Below are 21,096 nucleotides of genomic sequence, written 5' to 3'. Positions count from 1 at the left end.
GTCATCTGATTTCTCAACAGAAACATTTCAGGTCATAAGAGAGTGCCACAAAATATTCAAGATGATGAAAAGCAAGGACCTACAATCAAGGCTACTTTACCCAACAAAGCATTTAAAACACAAGGAGAAATAAGGAGCTTCCTAGACAAGAAAAAGTGAAAAGAGTCTGTTGCAGTACTACAACAAACATTAAAGGGCTTGCTTGAAGAAGAACAAGAACAAGAACAACAAGAACGATAAGGAAGAAAACAGATGAAAATAGTTTAACAATAAAATGGCACTAAATACATATCTATCAACAATCACTTTACATGTAAATGGCCTAAATACTTAAATCAAAAGACATAGGGTAGCTGAATGAATAAGAAAACAAGAGCCATATATATGCTGCCTCCAAGCAACTCACCTCAGGTTGAATGATGCACAGAGACTAAAAGTAAAGGGTTGGAAAAGGATATCTCATGCAGAAGGAAAAAGGAAAAATCTGGGGTAGCAGTACTTATATCTGAAAAAACAGACTTTAAATTCAAGGCTATAGTAAGAGACAAAGAAAGACACTATATAATGACAAAGGGAATAATCCAGCAAGAGGGTATAAAACTAGTAAACATTTACATACCCAACATAAGAGCACCTAAATATGTAGCTTCTCTTGACGTATATAAAGGAAGAGATTGACAGAAATACAGTCATAGTTGGGGTTTTTTAAACCCTTTGACTTTAATGGATAGATCTTCCAGAAAGAAAATCAACAAGGAGACAGTGGCCTTAAACAACTTGCTATATCAAATTAATTTAATTGATATCTTCAGAGCATGTCACCTCAAAGCAGCAGAATATGCATACTTTTCAAATACACATGGAACATCTTCTTGGATAGATCACATGTTAAGACACAAAACAAATTTAAATAAATTTAAGAAGATTGAAATCATATAAAGCATCTTCTCTGATTATAATGGTATACAACTATAAATCAATCATAAGAACACTGAAAAATACAAAAAGACATGAAGCTAAATAGCATGTTATTAAACAATGGGTGGGTCAACAAAGAGGTCAAGGAAGAAATAAAATTATATCTTGAAACACATGAAATGAGGACACAACAATCCAAAATCTGTGGGACACTGGGAAAGCAATCCTAAGAGAGAAATTCACAGGATTACAGGTCTATTTCAAAAAATAAGAAAAAGCTCAAATAAACTCCAACTTTACACTTAAAGGAATTTGAAAGAGAACAACAAACAAAGCCCAAAGTGAGTAAAAAGAAGAAAATAATACAGATCAGACCAAATATGAATTAAATGCCATCTAAAAAAAATGATACAAAAGATCAATGAATCCAAGAGCTGGTTCTTTGAAAAGATAAATAAGATTGACAAACCTTTAACCAGACTCACCAAGAAAAAAAGAGAGAGTACCCAGATAAATAATATCAGAAATGAAAAAGGGAAAAAAACAACTAACACCAGAGAAATACAAAGGATTATAAGAAAATATTATGAGCAACTATATGCCAAAAAAACTGGACAACCTGGATGAAATGGCTAAATTCCTAGAAACATACAATCTTCTTAAATTAAAACTCACAGTTATCAACAACCACACCTAAAACAAAAGCAAATTAAGAGGACAGCTAGATCAGGAGTGAACCACAGAAATGAAGATCATGTGGAGGGTTAGCAACAGGGGAGTGGGAGATGGAGAAGCAGGGAGAAGGTACAGAAAATAAGTAGCATAGACAGCAGATAGAAAATAGATAGGGGGAGGGTAAGAATAGTAGGGGAAATATAGAATCTAAAGAACTTGAGACATGTGTTCATGAACTAAAGGAGGGGAATTGTGGGGGAGGAGTGTGCAGGGTGGAGGAGACAGAGGGGGGGAAATAGAACAAATGTAGTGGCATAATCAATAAAATAAAAAATACATCTAAAGTAAAAAAAAGAAGACTCAGAGAATCTAAATAGGGAGATTACACCCAGTGAAACTGAAGCAGTAATCAAAAAATCCCAACAAACAAAAGCCACAGACTAGATGGCTTCACAAGTGAATTTTAGCAAATATTCTGAGAATATATAACACCTCTCCTTCTTAAACTGTTTTACAAAACTCAAGAGGAGGGAAGACTCCCAAACTCATTTTATGAGGCCAGCATTATTTTAATTCCAAAACCAGGTAAATAAACTACAAGAAAAGAAAACTACAGGCCAATATATATGCCTGATGAACATAGACTCTAAAATCCTGAACAAAATATTAGGAAACTGAATACAGCAATGCATCAAAGAGATCATACACCATGAACAACTGGGATTTATTCCAGGAATGCAAGGTTGGTACAACATTCACAAATCAATAAATGTGATTCACAACATAAACAAAATGAAGTATAAAAACCACATGATCATATCAATAGATGCAGAAAAAGCATTTGATAAAATTCAATACCCATTTAGGATAAAAACTCTCAGCAAAATGGGAATAGAGGGGACATATCTAAATATTATAAAGACCATATATGACAATCCCATTGCCATCATCATCCTCAATGGGCAAAAACTACAAACTTACCCCTGAAGATCAGGGACAAGACAGAGATGCCCATTTTCACTTCTCTTATTCAACATACTGGAAGACCTAGCCATAGCAATAAGAGAAGAGAAGAAATAAAAGGCATCCAAATTGGAAAGGAGAAGTAAAATTGTCTTTGTTTGCAGCTGACATGATACTGTACATAGAAAATCCCAAAGATTCCACCAAGAAACTACTAGAACTGATAAGTGAATTTAGCAAAGTATCAGGATACAAAATCAATATCTAAAAATCAGTTGCATTTTTTATGCCAAAAACAAACTAACAGAAAGGGAAATTAGGAAAATAATCCCATTCACAATTGCTACCAAAAAGAAATAAAATACCTTGAAATTAACCGAACTAAGGATGTAAAAGACCTGTACATGGAAAATTATAAGACACTGAAGAAAGAAATTGAAGAAGATACAAACAAGTGGAAACATATACCATGTTCATCAATAGGAAGATTTAACATCATTAAAATGTTCATATTATCCAAGGCAATCTATAAATTCAATGCAATTTTTATCAAGATTCCAACAGCATATTTCACAGAACTAAAACAAATTTTTCAAAAATGTATATGGAACCACAAAAGGTTCCACATAGGAATAATGATCCTGAGAAAGAAGACGAATAAAGTTGGAGGAATCATGCTACCTAATATCAAACTATACTCTAAGGCCATAGTAATCAAAACAGCGTAGTACTGACATAAAAACAGACACATAGCCCTGGCTGTTGTAGCTCAGTGGATTGAGCGCGGGCCTGCAAACCACATGATTGAGGTTCGATTCCCAGTCAGCGCACATGCCTGGGTTGCAGGCCAGTTCCCAGCAGGGGACTCACAAGAAGCAACCATACATTGATATTTCTCTCCTTCCCTTCCCCTCTAAAGATTAATAAATAAAATCTTAAAAAAAGAAAAACAGACACATAGATGAATGGAACAGAGTACAGATCCCAGAAATAAACTCATGACTTTTTAGTCAATTAGCAGTCAACACTAGAAGAAAGCACATACAATGGGCTAAAGACAGTTTATTCAATAAATGGTATTGGGAAAATTGGACAGATATGTGCAGAAAAATGACACTAGACCACCTTCTTATACCACACACAAGAGTAAGTTCAAAATGGATTAATGACTTAAATGTAGATCTGAAACCATAAAAATTCTAGAAGAAAACATAGGCAGCAAAATCTCTGACATTGCTCACAGCAATATTTTATCAGGTATATCTCCCCAAGCAAGGAAAACAAAAGAAAAATAAACAAATAGGAGTATATCAAACTAAAGAGTTTTTTCACAGTCAAGGAAAACATCAACAAAATAAAGACAACCCACAGAATGTGAGACCATGTTCACCAATACATCTGATAAGGGGTTAATAATCAAAATTTATAAAGATCTTACAAAACTTGTCACCAAAAAACCCAAACGACTCAATTTAAAAATGGGCAAAGGACCTGAATAGACACTTCTCCAAAGAGGACATACAGATGGCCAATAGACATATGAAAAGATGCTCAATCTTCAGAGAAATGAAAATTAAAACCACGTGAGATACCATCTCACGCCTGTCAGAATGGCTATCATCAATAAATCAACAAACAAGTGCTGGCAAAGATGTGGAGAAGTGGGAACCCTTTTGCACTGTTGGTGGAAATGCAGATTGGTGCAGCGACTGTGGAAAGCAGTAGGGAGTTTCCTCAAAAAGTTACATATGGATCTGCCTTTTGACCCAGAGATCTCACTTCTGGAAATATATCCAAAGGAACCCAAGACACTCAAAAGAATATAAACACCCCTATGTTCACTGCAGTGTTATTTATAATCAAGAAGATATGGAAGTGGCCCAAGTGCCCATCAGTAGATGAGTGGATAAAACAACTATAGGATATTTACACGATGCAATACTACTTGGTGGTAAAAAAAAAAAGAAGAAGAAGAAAACTTTATCCTTTCAATAGTATGGATGGATGGAACTGGAGAATATTATGCTAAGTGAAATAAGCCAGTCAGAGAAAGACAAACACCATATGATTGAACTCATATGTATTTGTCCTTTAATCTAATGAACAAACTGAAGTAACAGAACAGAAACAGACTCATAGATAGAAAGCAGGATGACAGCTAAGTGGGAGGGGGTGGATCGTATGGGAAGGAGGGATTGAGGAAAAAGGAAAAATGACTCATAAACGTGGACAACAGTGGGGTGATTGCTGGGAGGAGAGGGGTATAAGGGGACTAAATGGTAATGGCAAAAAAATTTTAAAATCTACACAAGCCAAGTGACTTCATCAATTTTTCAAGGAGCATCATGATAGTATTGTTTCTATATTGTCCAAGGGGGTCACATCAACTTAAGAACTGAAATTAGCCTCAGTTAAGGAAATAAGAAGAAAAAGAACTGAAATTAAATTTCAGAAGACATTCTTCTATCCTTTTTAAGATAACTACAGTGAAACTCTATAAGGATCAAAATTCTAGCCCTAGGTGGTATGGCTGAGTATATTGATTGCTGACTTATGAACAAAGAAAGGGTCATGGATTTGATTCTGAGTCAGGGCACATGCCTGGGTTTCAGACCAGGCCCCCAGTAGGTGGCGTGTGAGAGGCAAACACACAATGATGTTTCTCTCCTCCTTTTTCTCCCTCCTTTCCCCTCTCTCTAAGAAGAAAATAAATACAGTCTTTTACAAAAAGATAAAAATTCTAAATATTTTTAAGAAATATTTAGAATTATCAGTTTAAACTAGAATTTAATATGTATCAGTATCAAATACCTACTTTGTATACATGGTAAGCAAAATAGTGAGTTTACAACCTACTGAGAGAGGAAAGCATTAGTCTTAACCACAGGACATTTTAATTCCAGTTAGGTTAAATATCACTAGACAAATGTGCTCATTACCACAGAAGCCCATACTAGGGCTTTACCCTAAGCAGATAGACTAGGAACGGATGTAATAAATGACTAATAAACACTAAGAAGACTGAATAAGCACTAAGTAAGCCAAGAGGGAAAAGAGCCTTCTACTGAAAGAGACGAGCCTCCTCATGGATGTGAAGGGTGGAATGGGACGCAGAGACCTACGCTGGCTGCGAGCCCAGAACCCGGGGAAAGGAGGTGGAGAGTGGGGGGTGGGGGCTGTGCGGGGTGATGAGTTTCCTCCTAAAATGCTCATCAGAACGTGAAGGGCTTTAAGTGAAGCTTGGTAAGGTCAGTTTTTCATTAAAAAATATCTTTGGCATCAGGCTAGCTAAAAATGAGGGGTGGAGCCAGGACCCGGGCTGGAAAACGGTGGCTGGGTCTGAGAAGGAGTGGAAGGAGGGTGAGATACAGAAGGGGAACATGTGTTTATGGCAGTTTGTCATCATTTATTGAGAATCGGCACCATGAAATCCAACTGAATCTTTCTGTTTTTAAAAACTTTGGGTAAGAGAGAATTTCAAACATATAAAAAAAGTAGACAGAATAATATTCATTCAACACCCAGGTTTAACCATGTCCAAATGTGGGCTAATCTTGTTTAATCTGTACCTGCATTCATTTCCCCACTGCCATATATATTTTATAAAATTATGAACAACTCAAACCTTCAGAAAAGTTGTGAGAATAGTATCATAACACTGATTTATCATTCATCTAGGTTCACTAATTGTTAACATTGTAACTTGTTCTACATGTATGTCTATGTATATATACATATATACTTGTATTCATATCTCAGATATCACCTACCTCCTAAGAGCTAAGGCATTTTTCTCTGCTTTTCACAACCATCAATACAATTATTATCCTCAGGAAATTTAACATCATGTAATATACAGCCCATATTCAAAATTTCCTCTTTGTCCCTGCAAGGTCCTCCATAGCTGGTTTTTCCCCCGACCTACAATCCAAACCAGGACGATCCATTGCATTTCATTGTCCTCTCTCATTTGCCTCCATCAGTATTGCAGAGCTCCTTGGCCTTTTTTTCTTTCATGACACTGATGCCTTTGAAGAGCCCAGACTAGCTACTTTGCAGAATGTCCTTCAGTGAGTGTGTGTCTGTTTCTTCATGATTACATTCAGGCAAAACATTTTGGCAGTGCTCTCACATAGGTGATGTGTTCTTCTCAATGTGTCACATCAGAAGTCATATGATGTCAGTTGTACCATTATTAATAATGATTCTTTCACTTTTTCAACCGGTTGAATTCATATCCTGTAGACATAATCCATTACAAAGGAAATCAAACGAAGACTGCAAATATAATTTCTATTTCCCCATGAGCCATCTTAATGCCAAGAAACATTAACACAGGCCATTTATATGGACAAAGCTTTATTAGTTTTATTCAGGAATGGTAGATATAGATAATAAATAGACACAGACAGGAGAGGAATATCCTGAAGTATTTAGAGAAGATTGGCAGACTGGGAATTTCAATCTTGAGAAGAGTAAAGTCTGGAGGTGAAGCACAAGGCCTCAGGAGCCAGACTGTCCAGGGTGTCATTGTGGCCTTGCCAATTGCCACTTGTGTGACTTTGGGCAAGCTGCTTACCCTTTCCATATCTGCTTCTGCATCTGTAAAATGGGAGATCATAGAGTTCGTCTTACATGGTCAGTATGAGTACTGAGTTGCTACGCATACAATGTCTGGCACACAGCAAGCTCTCAATGGTGTGATGATGGTGGTGTTTCTAGTGAAAGACCACTATGTTCCATGTGTTGGTTTGTAGGGAACCGATCTGCCTGGCAATGGCAGTTGTAGCTCAGCCCTATTGAAAAGCCCAATAGATGCATTGTAGTACATAGGGGCCAAACCCAAGGATCAGTTCTCCAGTGGGAAGTCAGGGCTCCATTATACCTAGGCTGCTTTGTGACTTACTCTTGCTAAAACTCCCTCACCCTGAGTTGAGGCAGCAAGTGCTTGCTGCATATCTTTAAAATAACTCCCTGAAGTCTGTGGTAATTTTCCCAAGGATTGAAGTATAACCAGACCAATTACTCTTATCATTCCCTTGCATTTTCTACATTTTTTCCATGTTAGTCTGTGAGAAGTAATCAGTAACATCCCTTCTGTTGCTATCTGTAAAAATTAATTACCTAAAGCAAAGCTAAGTAAAATGAATGAAAACTTTCTTTGATGTATACTACTAGAAAGCCAATAAAAGCCTGTCAAGGCAAGGGTTGGGGCCTCTCCTCTTGAGAGAGTGGCCATACCTCCCCTTTTCCTCCACAGGACTCAGTAGTCCATATGAATTTATTTCATCTCATCCATAACACCATGGATACTGCAGGCCAGTGTCTGCATCATTGCTTAAAGAAAGACCTTAGACCTTTATAAAAAAATATTGTCTGAAATTCAGACCCTGTTAGAAATATTATATGGCAAGATGTCAACATGTTTACATAAAAGCACTAACATTATCTAATGAGAACTACTTCAGAGGAGTTTGATTTTAACAATCAAATGACAAATGTTGACATTTCCTAAGTAGTAAACCATAATCTCAACAATGAAATGTGTCCAATGTCGTTTCCCATTGAGAATTTTATTACCTCCTATTCATTAGTAATAAATGTACAACCTGTGTCTGTTATAGAAATGGATAGACAGGGTGGAGCAAAAATAGGTTTACACTTGTTTATATGCAAAACAATATAATAATTAACAAGTAATAATACAAAACTAGACTCTGTGTTTTGTGTGTTCACAACCATAAACCCACTTTTGCCTCAGCCTGTGTAATATTGACACTCCCACAGAAAGATCTAGATCACAGATAGAAAAAGTCCTGCTCATAAATCTAGTCAAGAATCTAGTCATCATAGGTTCCCTGTTTAAACCTCGCAATTGTAACTTGGTTTTAAATTTTAAAGGTATTTTTGTGATTAGGAAATTCTGCCATGGTATCTTCCCCCACTGTCTTGTGTGTGTGCGTGTGCGTGTGCGCGTGTGTGTGTGTGTGTGTGTGTGTGTGAGGTGGTCACCATTTTGGCCCTGGGAGTTCTCCCTGATTCTATCCCACTACCCTTTTGTGGATCCGGAGCTTTCTTTTCCCTATAGGATTTTCACTGTTATTCCTTCATGGCTTTACTCAATTTTTAATATACTCCTATTTTTTCCTTGAGTGAAATAATTATGTTATCAAATAGAACACAGAGTAATCCTTAATTTTGTACTGCTATGACTTCAGTTTTTCCTAAAATGTGTAACCATAGTAAAAATCGTTTTTTTATGAGTAATATAGAAAGACATTTTAATTTGTAAACATTAACAGCAACTTGAATTGTTGTTATTTTGCTTAAGAAGAGAGGATTGAATGACATAATCAAAACTTCAGGGAAAAGAAACTAAAATTTAAGTAAGTGATAGCATATTGACTTGGATGCCGTATCACAGTTGGTTCAGAAGAAGGCAAGGCAGAGCAGAAGCACCTAGAGAAGGTGGAAATAGCCGAGCAGGGCAGAGAGGCAGAGGGAGAGGGGGGCCCACACCGATGGCCCGAGTCCCCACACCTAACCCTGCACAGGGCTCAAGGTCGCTGCCCCACCCCCACCCTCTCCACCACTCTTGGGCCTGCTTTTCTAAACAGCCCGCCCTGGGCTTTCTATTGCCCCCAAATCCAGACTTCAATTATTACATATCTAACTTAGTGTACCCACCCATATCCCAAACATACACTATATGTTTTCTTCTTTTTCTTTTACTTCTCAACTGATTTTTTTCCATTTGTTAGAGTTAAATAACTTCCATCGCAGACATAAATTTTACAGTCACAATCCCATATATACAAATAGAAAACTCCCTTTATTTCTTCAAAATTGACTTTGCTCATAAACCCCCATTTCCATAATGGAAAAACACTTAAGTTTGCCAATTTGAGGAGAATTCAGCCGTTTCTAAGATTTTTAAAATTTTTCTTTGGGTAAATACAAAGTAAATGTGAAACTCACACTTTTTTTTTATTTCCTCCTGCTCATTACATCCAATTCTCTACACGTGACAGTAGGAGATAGGCGATCACAAGCGTAGAACAGCACATGCTGCAGAGAAGGGGGGACTCCATCTTTAGGAGAAGATGGTGAAATAGTCGTGTAACGCCTGGTCGCAAGGCAGACGAGTTTCATGTAAGTGTTATAGTAGCACAGTGCATATAAAGAAGTGCAAGGGGAGCAGACCAAAGCATACACTCGGCCACAAGGGGCCAGAGAAAGCTTCGGAGGCACAGGGATTGTTAAATTTTATCTTCAAGGGTAAGTAGGAGTTAGTCTGTTTAAGAAAATGGAGAAGGAAGTCTCAGGAGGCATTTTCAATGGCATGGAACCACAAGAGAATGTGACATGCTTGAGAAATTCAAGCAGGTCTGCATGGCTAGAGCACAGGAATGCTCGGAAAAAGTGGGCAGGGCATGAGTCTAAAGAGGTGCACAGACTGTATGTCAAGGCGAGGAACGGGGATTGTAGTCTCTAGGTCAGGAGTCCGCAAACTATGTGTGCAAGTCCGGATCGGCCTGCCGCCTGGTTTTGTAAACAGAGTTTTATCTGGCACAGCCACAGTCGTCTGTTTGCATATTACCTATGGCTGCTTTCACGTACAACATCAAAGTTCAGCAGTTTCGACAGAGACTGTATGGCCGCCAAAGCCTGAATATTTACTACCCAGCCCTTTACATAAAATGTTTGCTGAACCTGCCCTATCCCACTAAGCGATATATTCGCCCCCTTTAAAAGAAAAAGTTCTCGCAGACCTGAAGTCCCACATGGATATTTTTAGCCCATTGCTACCTAAATTTGTATAAACCTAAAACTAGATATAAACATCTTATAATTAGAGATGCAACTATAAAAATTTGCATATGAAACATAACCTAACAGAATATAATGACATTCAGTGACTGGTATTAATTCAATGTGAGAAATCTATCATTTGTTTGGAAACAGATCTCTGCTCCTAACATCAGACTGACTATTTCAGTACCGGTGAATTCAGTTCTTTCAAATTTAGCAATTTATACCACTGGGGCCATGGTTTTCCTTATTTGAACTAGGGTACAATTCTTTTAATATAACAAAAGACAGTGACTTCAGTGAACTTTATTTGCTTCTAATGCCTCAGTCTGGGGTACAAAGTTTCTCTGCTTTTTTTGTGTAAGCTCTTGTTAATTATACATAGTAATGCCCTTTGGTACAATAAAAACACAAATGGAATGTAAGCACTGAAATCAATTGTCAGCACTCAGTTCTAAGGCAGCCACTCAGGTGATCCACAGTTGCTCATATTTTTAACTGTCATCTAACTGAAACCACAGTGATTTGAAAAACATCACAGAGAACCACATATCCTGGATTTCATAGAATAGCTATTGAAGAAATGTCACAGATATTTAAAGCAGTTGATCCAAAGACTATGCGTTCAGGGATTATTTCTATAGTTTGTTAAAAGCAGTTGATCCAAACTAGGTGAACCCAAGAGGTGAACCCAAGAGTGAAAATGTAGGGGGGGTCTTAGGGGCTTCATGGAGGCCCAGTATCAGCTCTAGACCTCCTGCTTCCAGATGAAATAATAATAATAGTAAAACCTGTAATTTTTTTAAGTTACTGGTTTGGGGGCTTCTGTTTCTCAGGGCCTAGTGAAATTTCTATCAAACAAGAAGCCTGATTTGAAAAACCTCTTAGGTAAAATTTCCCCATAGATAGCCATCAAAGTTAATAAAGTGTCCAGGAAAAAATTAAGAGTTTCTTCCCACCTTGATACGATACGAAGCTTCTCAACCCTGTGACTAGGGCCACCGGCCTCAGCCCTTGTCTGGACAAACTGGGGAAAATGGAGGTGGATAGCCAGGAAATCATCTGGCTGTGTGAAATAGGTTCCCTAGTAGACTGTGTCGGCCAAACCCCCAAATTCTAGCATCCTCCACCATGGTTCCCTTTTTGCTTTGCATTTTCTCCTCCATTCTTAACCTAATAGGAGAAAAGAGAACAATAAATATGAGTACCATTAATTACTGGCCTGCGGTGGCTTCTCATTGTCCATCCAATCAAGTACATGTAGGATAACTCACGGAACTATCAACCTGTACTTTTTATTTGCCAGTTTCCTCCCCTATTCCAAGCAAGTAGCCAGGTTAATTGCTGCCTTACTTCAGGGATCTTTGTGGTAGAAGCTTGAAGGAAAACTCCCTACTATTCTGAAGCAGATTGTGCTGGAGGGGGGAGGCAGAAGCTGATGTAGCAAAGGAGAGAAAGGCTGCCCTATACTGGAAAGGCGAGGTGGTTTCCACAGACAGCCGGGGCCCACGCCTTACCCCTGATAGGACCTGGGGGGAAAGATGGGGCCTCCAGGGGGCGTGACAGTGTGGTGAACCTAAGGAGGCGCTGCTGGGCCATAGGGCTTCCATGCGAAGAAAGACTCACACAGTCTAAAAAGGGCACAGAAGCAGAGCCTCTGCCACTGAAGGCCCTGTGACAGCTTGACAATAGGAATACAATGCCGAGTCAAAAATGAGGGGCAAGTTTCTCTGTTTATCAAGGAACCATCAAGTCCCTGAGGTTCTGAGACAGAGAAAGAGAACTCCCGGGTGATAGACTGAGTTTGCTTTCAGAAGGTGTGATAAAGGCTCAGAGGAGTATTTCACACGTTCCAGTTTGTGATTCAAGAATTATTCTCACTGCCAATACCACTTCCTTCTACTGGAGCCTGAGCCTCAACACTACAGTCTCCTCAACCTGCTGCTTCAGACACTGGCTTTTCTTCCCCTGCCTGAGTTCTGCGCTCCACTCACTATGCTTCCTGCCTCTCCTTTTGCTTGGCATGTTCTGCCCTCTGGGAAAAGGCATTCATTCATTCATTCATTGAGTGCCCACTTTTTCCTGCCCTCAAACATTTTTCTCTTCACAAAACCCTTCCTGATCCTGAAATTATAGGTCATAATTGCCTCTTTTACATCTCTAAATTACTGGCATGCATTTCTCTTGGGATGTATATTCTATACCCTTTTGTGCTACAACCTTCTATCTGCTCCTTTATTACATAAACCTTCAAAAATTTTATTGAACACCTACTATGCACTCTGAGAACAGTGAATACACATATTCATTTACCAGCAAATATTTTATAAGGTCCTACCATGTCCTGGCCCCTGGAACACACAGGGCCTGTCCTGGAGGCCCTTGAGGTCTGTGTATTATATACAGTCAAGGCTCACAGGTTTGAACATAATAAAGTCTCCATATTTGCTGATGTTAATCCGTAGCATTTTAACACTGCATTCAGCTACTTATAGGAAATCTAAGGAAAATGGAAAAGATAATTTTGTTGGGAGCAAGCTTTCTCATATTTCAGAATATCCCACCTAGATTTTGGGGGCAGGGGGCACATTTTACCCACTAAAAATATAAAATAGCAAGAAAAACTTAAAAGTGTACTTTAATCACTTCCATTTTGAAAATACATAAGATCCCTTTTATTTTCAAGGCAATTATGCAAACAAAAACATTATCCCTTATTTGAAATCCTTGAAAAATGCTGAGATAAAAGAACTATTGTACAAAAACTACTTTCTTGGCTCAGGGCTTGCTTCCTTAGCCTTTCATTCCTTTCTGCTGTCACTACTGCTTTGGAATGTGTTGCTCTGCGTAATAAGACTCCATCACAAATGTTTGTGGAAAAATCAAGGAATGGTCATTGGGGATCTTGGCACAGACCACAGCCAAGACTCACTCTCCAGTCTCCCTCCCCACACTCCTCCTGTGTTCAGGCTCTCTCTTCTTTTCAGTTTCCATTCTCCTGACTCTACTAGCCACTGGGGGCAAAATTTCTGCTTTCAGCTTCCCAAGTACATCACAAATCTTGTGTCATTGTAAGCTAGTAAAGGAAGGAACATTGGCTTGGAATCAAAAGCCTAAACTTATTTGGTCATTTATTCATCTAATATTTTTAAATGTTTTCTATGTGTCAGGAATTGGTCTAAGGAAATTTGTCAAAGGAATTGGTCTTGGAAAACAATGATGAACAAGATAGTAAGGTGCCTGCCCTCAAAAACCTTACATTCTAATGGAGGAGAACAATAAACAAGGACATAGATAATCAAGGAGATTACGATTGGTGATAAATGCTATGAAGGAAAGAAATGGGGTTAATGGGATAGATAGTAACTGTAGGGAGTACTTGGAGTAAGGCTGTCAGGGAAAGTTTTTCTGGTATTTAAGCAGAAAGGTAACAAATGGGAAGGTGCTAGCTCAGATTCCAATGAAGAGCATTTCCGGCATCTCATTCTGAAATGAGAAAGTTTAACGTGTCCAAAGCATAGAACGAAGGCCATTATGGTAAGAGAGAGCCAGCAGGATGGAGTGGGGCCCTATGTGAGGTTAGTACACAAGACTTAGCTCATGGAGGGTCTAGTAGCCACAATGAGGAGTTTAGTTGTCAGTCTAAGGGTATGGGAAGCTTCGATGTGCTTCAAGCAGAGGAGAGATAGATTCCATCTTTCAAAGATCACTATGGCTAATGAGTGCAAAGTGCAATTAGAAATACTAATTAGGAGTCTGCTGTATGAATCTCAGAGAGAGAAGAGAAAGGATTCAATACTTTAGAGTTGGACCTTGAAGAACTTGCAACTGGATCCCATGTGTGAGGTGATGGTGCCGGGGTTTTGGCTGGAAGACTTGAATGGATGGTGGTACCCTTTCCTGAGATGGGAAAGCATTCCAAGCCTGCCTTGCCTGGCCCTGGGCAACTGGGTCTCTTTACCTTGGAAATGAATCTATTGAAAGAGACATTATAGCCTCAGACACTTCTTTAGCATTAAAATATCATAGTTCTATTGGGTAATTAGGGCATTTTTTTTTCTTGCTTCCCTTTAAGAGACTAACACAAGCTTTGAACAACAGACTGGTAGCCCCACAAAACCAGGTCCCTTTGGCAAATGGACTCTCTATGCCTCAGTCTTGCTGTCTGGAAAATGGTATCATAAAACTGACTTGCTTCACTGGGCTTCTGGGAGGGATAAATGACATAATCATGTAAGACACCTAGAACATAACAGTGCTCAGTCAGTCGTACATTCTCCTTTCCTCACAGACTCAACACCTCTTTTATTCACTTCATTTTGTCAATCTCTTGACTCAGAGATTTCTCTCTCTCTCTGTCTTTTTTTCCTCTGAGAATGAACTAACTCCAAGATCAGGAGTTCCCAGGACAGAATTTTATCTCTGTCTCTCCTTGTGACAGTCACTCAGCTCTGGACTTGCATGCCTTTGCATCTGGGAACTGAGCACTGAAGGTGGAGGGCAATGCTGTCAGCTCCAAGTTCGTGGACCACAAGTTATCAACGCTTAAGAGGTTCATCATTCAAGCTTAATGTTGACTTATTTCTCTTTCCCTGCCTTCTAGCTCCAACCTTCTCCCCCAATGAATGGGGCTTCAGAAACTGAGTCAGAAGAAAATGTGATGGAATGCTTCAAGCTGCTAGGAGAGATCTCACGCCCTGAACCTCCACCAATAATGCCTTTTTGCTGCTGCTGACTGTATTACTGACACTTGGGGAATGAGATGGGCACACTAGAAGAAGGGAAAGGTGGTCTTATCTGCTGCCCACAAGTTTTTAATTACCAAAGACTCAAATTCTCACCATCATAAAAATTCACTGATGAAGGATCCCTTGTTTTTTAAATATATTTATGACTCCTTTTTTACTTACCTCATTTGCTCATTTTTCCTTTTGGGGAAAAACCCAAATAATGGAATCCCCCAAGTGTCAGGCCAAAAAAAAAAAACCAACCCCCAAACAAAACAAAAAACCCTCCATTTTTTTAAAGGTTTCTTGCTATGAGGACGGAAACTACCTCTGTAGTTTCTCCTACGGAAGCTAGAGGGCGGTGCAATTCTCTCGCTACCATCTAGTAGCCTCCCAAAGGGCTTCCCATGCCCCTCCCAGCTAAGGGCAGAGGGGAAGAAACACAATGGAGGGAAGTATGCACACATACCAAAGGAGCAGAGGAGGGAGTGACTTGAAAATAAACAAGCCAGTGAAGTTCACAGATAGCTTATCCTGGTCCACTTGCTTCCTCCTCCCTCAGGCAGCCTTAGCTGGCTTTCACACCCATCTAACACTTGCTTCACCTTTCTTTAGCCTGTTCTACATTCTCTCCCTACACCCAATTCTTTAAATGTGAGCTCATCTCAGCCCCACCCTTGTATCTCACCTACAAACTCACCCAGCACCTCCCTGAATATCCTCACAAGCCTCCCAGCCTTTCTTCTTCTCCAGCTCAGTGCTGGCCCCCGGGTCCCATAACCCTGACTCTTACAATGTCTTGGTAGGGCAGTAAGGCAGACCATGGGGCAGAGCCTAATTCCAGGGAGAGTGGCTGGAGGGTGGCCCAGTCCCACAGGTGGAGAGGGTGGTAAAACCGGTGAGTGACCCCATTACTACTGGCATAAACTGGCAGAGCCAAATGCATGGGTGGCCAAGGTGTCACCACAGGTCACAGAAGAAACAGGAACAGCTGGGTTTTGTGGGCAGGGCTGGGAAGGAACTGGAGCAGGGGTAAGAGAAGCTACAGTAACATAGTCTTGCATTCGCAGAGAGGTTTGTGATTTCCAAAACTCAGGCATAAAGAGCTTGGTATATGTGTTACTTGATATGTGTTAAGATCCCCTCTTTACAGGCAAGAAAACTGAGCCCGTATGAAGGTGAAGTCTTCTGTTCCAATCAGATTGACATTTGTGATGGAGTTGGGATGGACTCCACTACCAGGGAGAGAGCTTTCCTCAAAACGTCACAGACCTATATAAAACCATGTATCAGGAGCAAACTTAGCACGTAGGACAGCACCTTTGATGCGGCTCAGCAAGGCGACAGTTGCTCACCATCTCAAATACATTAGACTCCCACTTTGCCCCTTGAGTATGTCTAGGGGCTCCCCAGGAGGGGTAAGGAGAGAGATCACACCTAAGGCCCAGAGAAAGCAGAGGTGATCCAATGTGGGGACCTCAACACCTTCTCCACTGCAAGGTCTGAGGTTAGAGAGCTGGCATGGGCTCACGCTGTTCCTCTCCCTCCTCATGGAGCGCACAGTCCTTACTGCCAGAACGTGACTGGTGGAGTTCACGGTGAGGAGGCTACAGCCCATTCACCAGAGATTTTTAACAAATTCTTCGTACAGGAAGCATTTTTCTTTGTAACTCAAAGAGAGATCATTTTAGTAGTGTTCTTCTATTCCTCCACACAATTTTAAGGAAGAGAAATAAAAAACCAAAAATAAAAGATGTCTTAGCAGTAGTCTATGGTTTAGAATGAGAAAAGGGTGTTTGGTTTTAAATTGATTTTCCTCTTCCAAAGCATTTCTTCCAAAAAATCAGTGAGAGGCAAGGTGAGGCACTGCATATTCTGTATTTTATATCCACTCTAGTGATTTTAGTACAATGTTCTGACTCCCTTTTGAACTTTTCTATGACCCAGATCAAGCTGCACTGTTTCAAGTTCTGCATTAGTAAAAATTAATTTATAGCTTCTACATCATAAAGATGTGTGTTGATAAAATGACTGACTCCAAGCCCATATTTACAGCATGGCTACAAACTAAACCATACTTTTCTAAGCTGTCAATGCCTGTGTCTTTGGGACACTCCCCCAAACTGCTTATGAGAGTCCATTAGTTTATAGTCTGAATAACGCCAATGCAGAGAGCCAAGGTACATGAGAATGGCGATGCGGGTCATGAAGCAAGTTCCCAGGTGGAGATCACATTCCTTCTTTCCCCTGGAGAAATTTCCTTTGAGAATACAGCCAAGTAATTCTACTACTGGCTGACCTCTTGGATTTAGCACACATTTTTATGAATTAACCCCTTGAAGAGTTACACTTCCAGATGGCACACCGAAAATGACAGCAGAGGGAACATAGATAATAACATAATAACTACATAGGGGGTGAGGGGGTCATTGAAATATCAGGACCACTCAATAAAATACATGATTGTCTAAGCACTATGCTGTCCATTTGAAACTAATACAGAATATCGAATGTAAACTAGTTAAAAATAAACACTAAATCATTTAATTTAAAAAAGAAAAGATGGGACACAGAGCATGAGACTTTACCTCCATTCACTCACAAAACAATCACATGGCATTTACAGCAAAGAAATACAGTATGGGTAAGGTCATGACACCATCGTGACTAAGAGACAGAATACATCGAGAGATATATTCTGCTGGATTTAGTGGCAACAAGAAAGAGGATGGGACCGTATTACTGAGTAAATCGGAGTAAAAATCATTGAGACCCAGGACATATTTGGAAGATGGCTACAGCAGAGGCGGGAGCCATGCGGTCTGACAGAGCCCTAGGAGACCCTAAATGTGCAGATGATAAAAAGCAAGAGCAGGAAAAGCATGCAACGCGGTAATTAGTATAATTAAATAAAAGACTATTTATGAAACATCTGGTCCAGGTAGCTCCTCCCACACCATTCCTATCCTCTTGAGTCAAGGCAATTAGAGATGATGGCATTTGAGCTGCAGAACTGCGGCCTTCCTACTCCATGCCCACATGCCCGGAAGGAAAACATGCCTGTCAGCACGGGGCACCCAGAGTTCACAGTCAGACCCACGGCTCTGATGATCAGTAGGATGATTGTAAGAGAACAAGGCCCACACAGCAAGAGGGGAAACCCAGGATAGAATAGGATTGGTCAGTAATACTTAAAACACAGCCAAGATGAGAGATTTGAGAAGGGACTCACAGGAGCCCTGAGGACTGATGAAACCATTCTCTCCCCTGATTATGGTGATAAGAACATGGCTGTACCCACTTATCAAAACTCATCAAACTCAACAACTTTAAAGAGTTAGTTATACTGAGTGTAAATTATGCCCCAATGAACCTGAACTTAAAAAAAAAAAAAGGAGGCACAAATCATGAAAGGAAAGAAGGCTAACGTCGTTGACATGTGACTTACTCTGCAGCAACTCGAGAGTTCTCCACTTGCCTGAGAGCACAGAGGAGTAACAAAAGAAGGCTGGCCCTGTTGTAGCAAAGGCATTAAGATGGCCTGGGGAATTTAGAGGCAGAAGGGAAAGAAGGCCCTACATAAACCGATCACACACCAAGTACCAGACATTCTGAGGGACCTTATTTTATTTAATTCACACAGTGTCTATAAATACCTGGAGAGATATAAAGAGGCTTCTTATTTAAAAAAAAAAAAAAAAAAGAGGAATGACCAGAAATCAAGAAAGGGTTTCTAGAAATTAATATGGTTTCTAAAGAAGTTTAATAGATAAGGGCTGAAAGGCAAAATTAAACATCTACTAAAGTGTTGAACAAAAACAAATAAACCAAGGATATGAAAGAAAAATTAAAACCGTAGAGGATCATATACAAAGTCCTTCATCCAGCAAACAGAACTGCCAGAAAGAGAGGACTGAAAAACTGCACAGGAGAAAATCATTGAAGAAATAGTAGTTGATGAGTGGATGAACGAAATGTGGCTGATACATAAATGAAATGTTGCCCAGCCATAAAAAAGATGCAGTGCTGTGATGTATGCCGCGGCACAGCCGAACCTGGAGAACATCATGCCCAGTGAGAGAAGCCACAGACTAAAGGCCATACACTGGATGGTGCCATTTATATAAAATATCCAGAGCAGACGAAGCCAAAGAGGCAGCAAGTACCTTAGCGGTTTCCAGGGGCCAGCAAAGAGGAAAAGGGGGCATGACTAACAATGGTTACAGGGTTTCTTTTGAGGATGATGTAAATGTTCTAAAACTAGACAGTGGTTATAGTTGTACAACTTTGTGCATATACCCAAAAACTGTTTTAAAAGGGTGAATTTTATGATAGGTAAATTAGATGTTAATCTTTTGAAAAAAATAATAAAATAAAATTTTCCAGAACTCAAAAAAAACAGACTCAGAAGATTTAAGATGGAATATTGAACAGAGTATACGTACAGGTGTGCATTCTCAAATCCTCTCTTCTGGAGTTGAATGTCAGAGGAGAAGGAGGGGGCACTGAAAAAGGCATCAAGAAAAATATATTTACGGGAAAAACTGAAAATAAAATTGGCATCAAACTTCTCATTTGCAATACTGCCAGATGAATAATGTTTTTTCATAGTTCTTCAGGAATATTTTATTGGCAAATTAGAATAGGAAGTCAAACACATCTGAGAGAGTATATTCTAAGAAAGTACTTTCCACTTAACAGAGAGTATGATTAAAAAGTTATCTTAGTGGTATGATGGAAACATTCGTGCTTTCAGTATCCACAAGAAAAAAGTATGGTAATTAGCAACTTACGATGAAAAAAAAACTGTTCAAGAAACCAGTGTGCAAATATGAACAACTAAATTGTGGCATGATTTTGAAAAATTTGAGTGTGAAGAAAGAGAATCTGATGCCTAGAACATGCTGCCTTGAATAGTTTGGTGATTTAGGATTGTATTCCCTCTAGGGATTAAACCAATTCACTTGATTCTGCACTTAATATTTATATAGTGAAAATACAAAAAGTGGTATTGATTTAAAGCTATAATGATAGAGGAAATATAATGAATATGAGGAGAGAATAAAAGTTGAAGATTTATTTCTCATCTTACAGAGTGGAGAGGCAATATATAATGTCTAAATAATATGTTTGAAATGGAAGAAGAGGCAAATTACTTTAAATTATAGTCATAACCCCCAATGACTGAAAACAGAAGCAATTAAAAGTGGTTTTCTCTGAGGAAGGTACCAGGAACTGGAATAATAGACTTTCAATTTTTATTTAATGCCTTTATATATTGTTCAACATTTTGTTTTACTACATGCACGTAAGACTTTATGAATTAAAAAAACAAAAAACAGGGGGAACAATTCCCAGGCCTGTAAACTTAAGTGATGGTCCTTGTTAGGAATACTTCTAGCGGTAATGTACAGAAAAGGTGACTAACGGTGGCTTAAGCCATGACATTTGTTATTTGTTTCAAAAGACATCCAGAGGTAGCAGAGTGGTTTGGTGGCTCGTAACATCAGAAAAAAAACCCCTCTGTCTCCATCTTTCTGTTCTGCCGCCCACAGCACTGGTTCTGCTCTTGACTGGTGATCCTGACCCAGCTGCTGAGCTCTGGACACCAGTTTTCTCACACATCCCTTCAAAATCAGGAAGGAAAGTGGCAGAAACACGAGGACTAACTGTCGCACGAAGATCTCCTTTTATTTCTTTTCTAGAAACCACTATTTCTTCCCCTCTGATCCAATCCACCCCCACTCTTTTGATTCATTGGCCAGAATCAGGTCACCTCATCAGCCCCGAACCTCTCACAGGTGCAGGTGTAGTTCACTGTAATTGGCTTGGGCCAATTCCATCTCATCATCCACCAGAGCTGAGTACATTGCCCCCCCCCCTACATACACACACAAAATCCGCGTCTCCAGCAGTGATTTAGCAGAGAGGACTGACTGCTGGGAGGGTCTACCAGGTTGACCGACCCCGTTAACTAACCAGCCTGCATGAAGAGACGATG

The sequence above is a fragment of the Artibeus jamaicensis genome, unplaced genomic scaffold (assembly GCF_021234435.1).
Source record: "Artibeus jamaicensis isolate MK-2021 breed Jamaican fruit bat unplaced genomic scaffold, CSHL_Jam_final contig_402, whole genome shotgun sequence".
In the NCBI taxonomy this organism is placed as follows: domain Eukaryota; kingdom Metazoa; phylum Chordata; class Mammalia; order Chiroptera; family Phyllostomidae; genus Artibeus; species Artibeus jamaicensis.
This window is presented reverse-complemented; position numbering follows the sequence as displayed.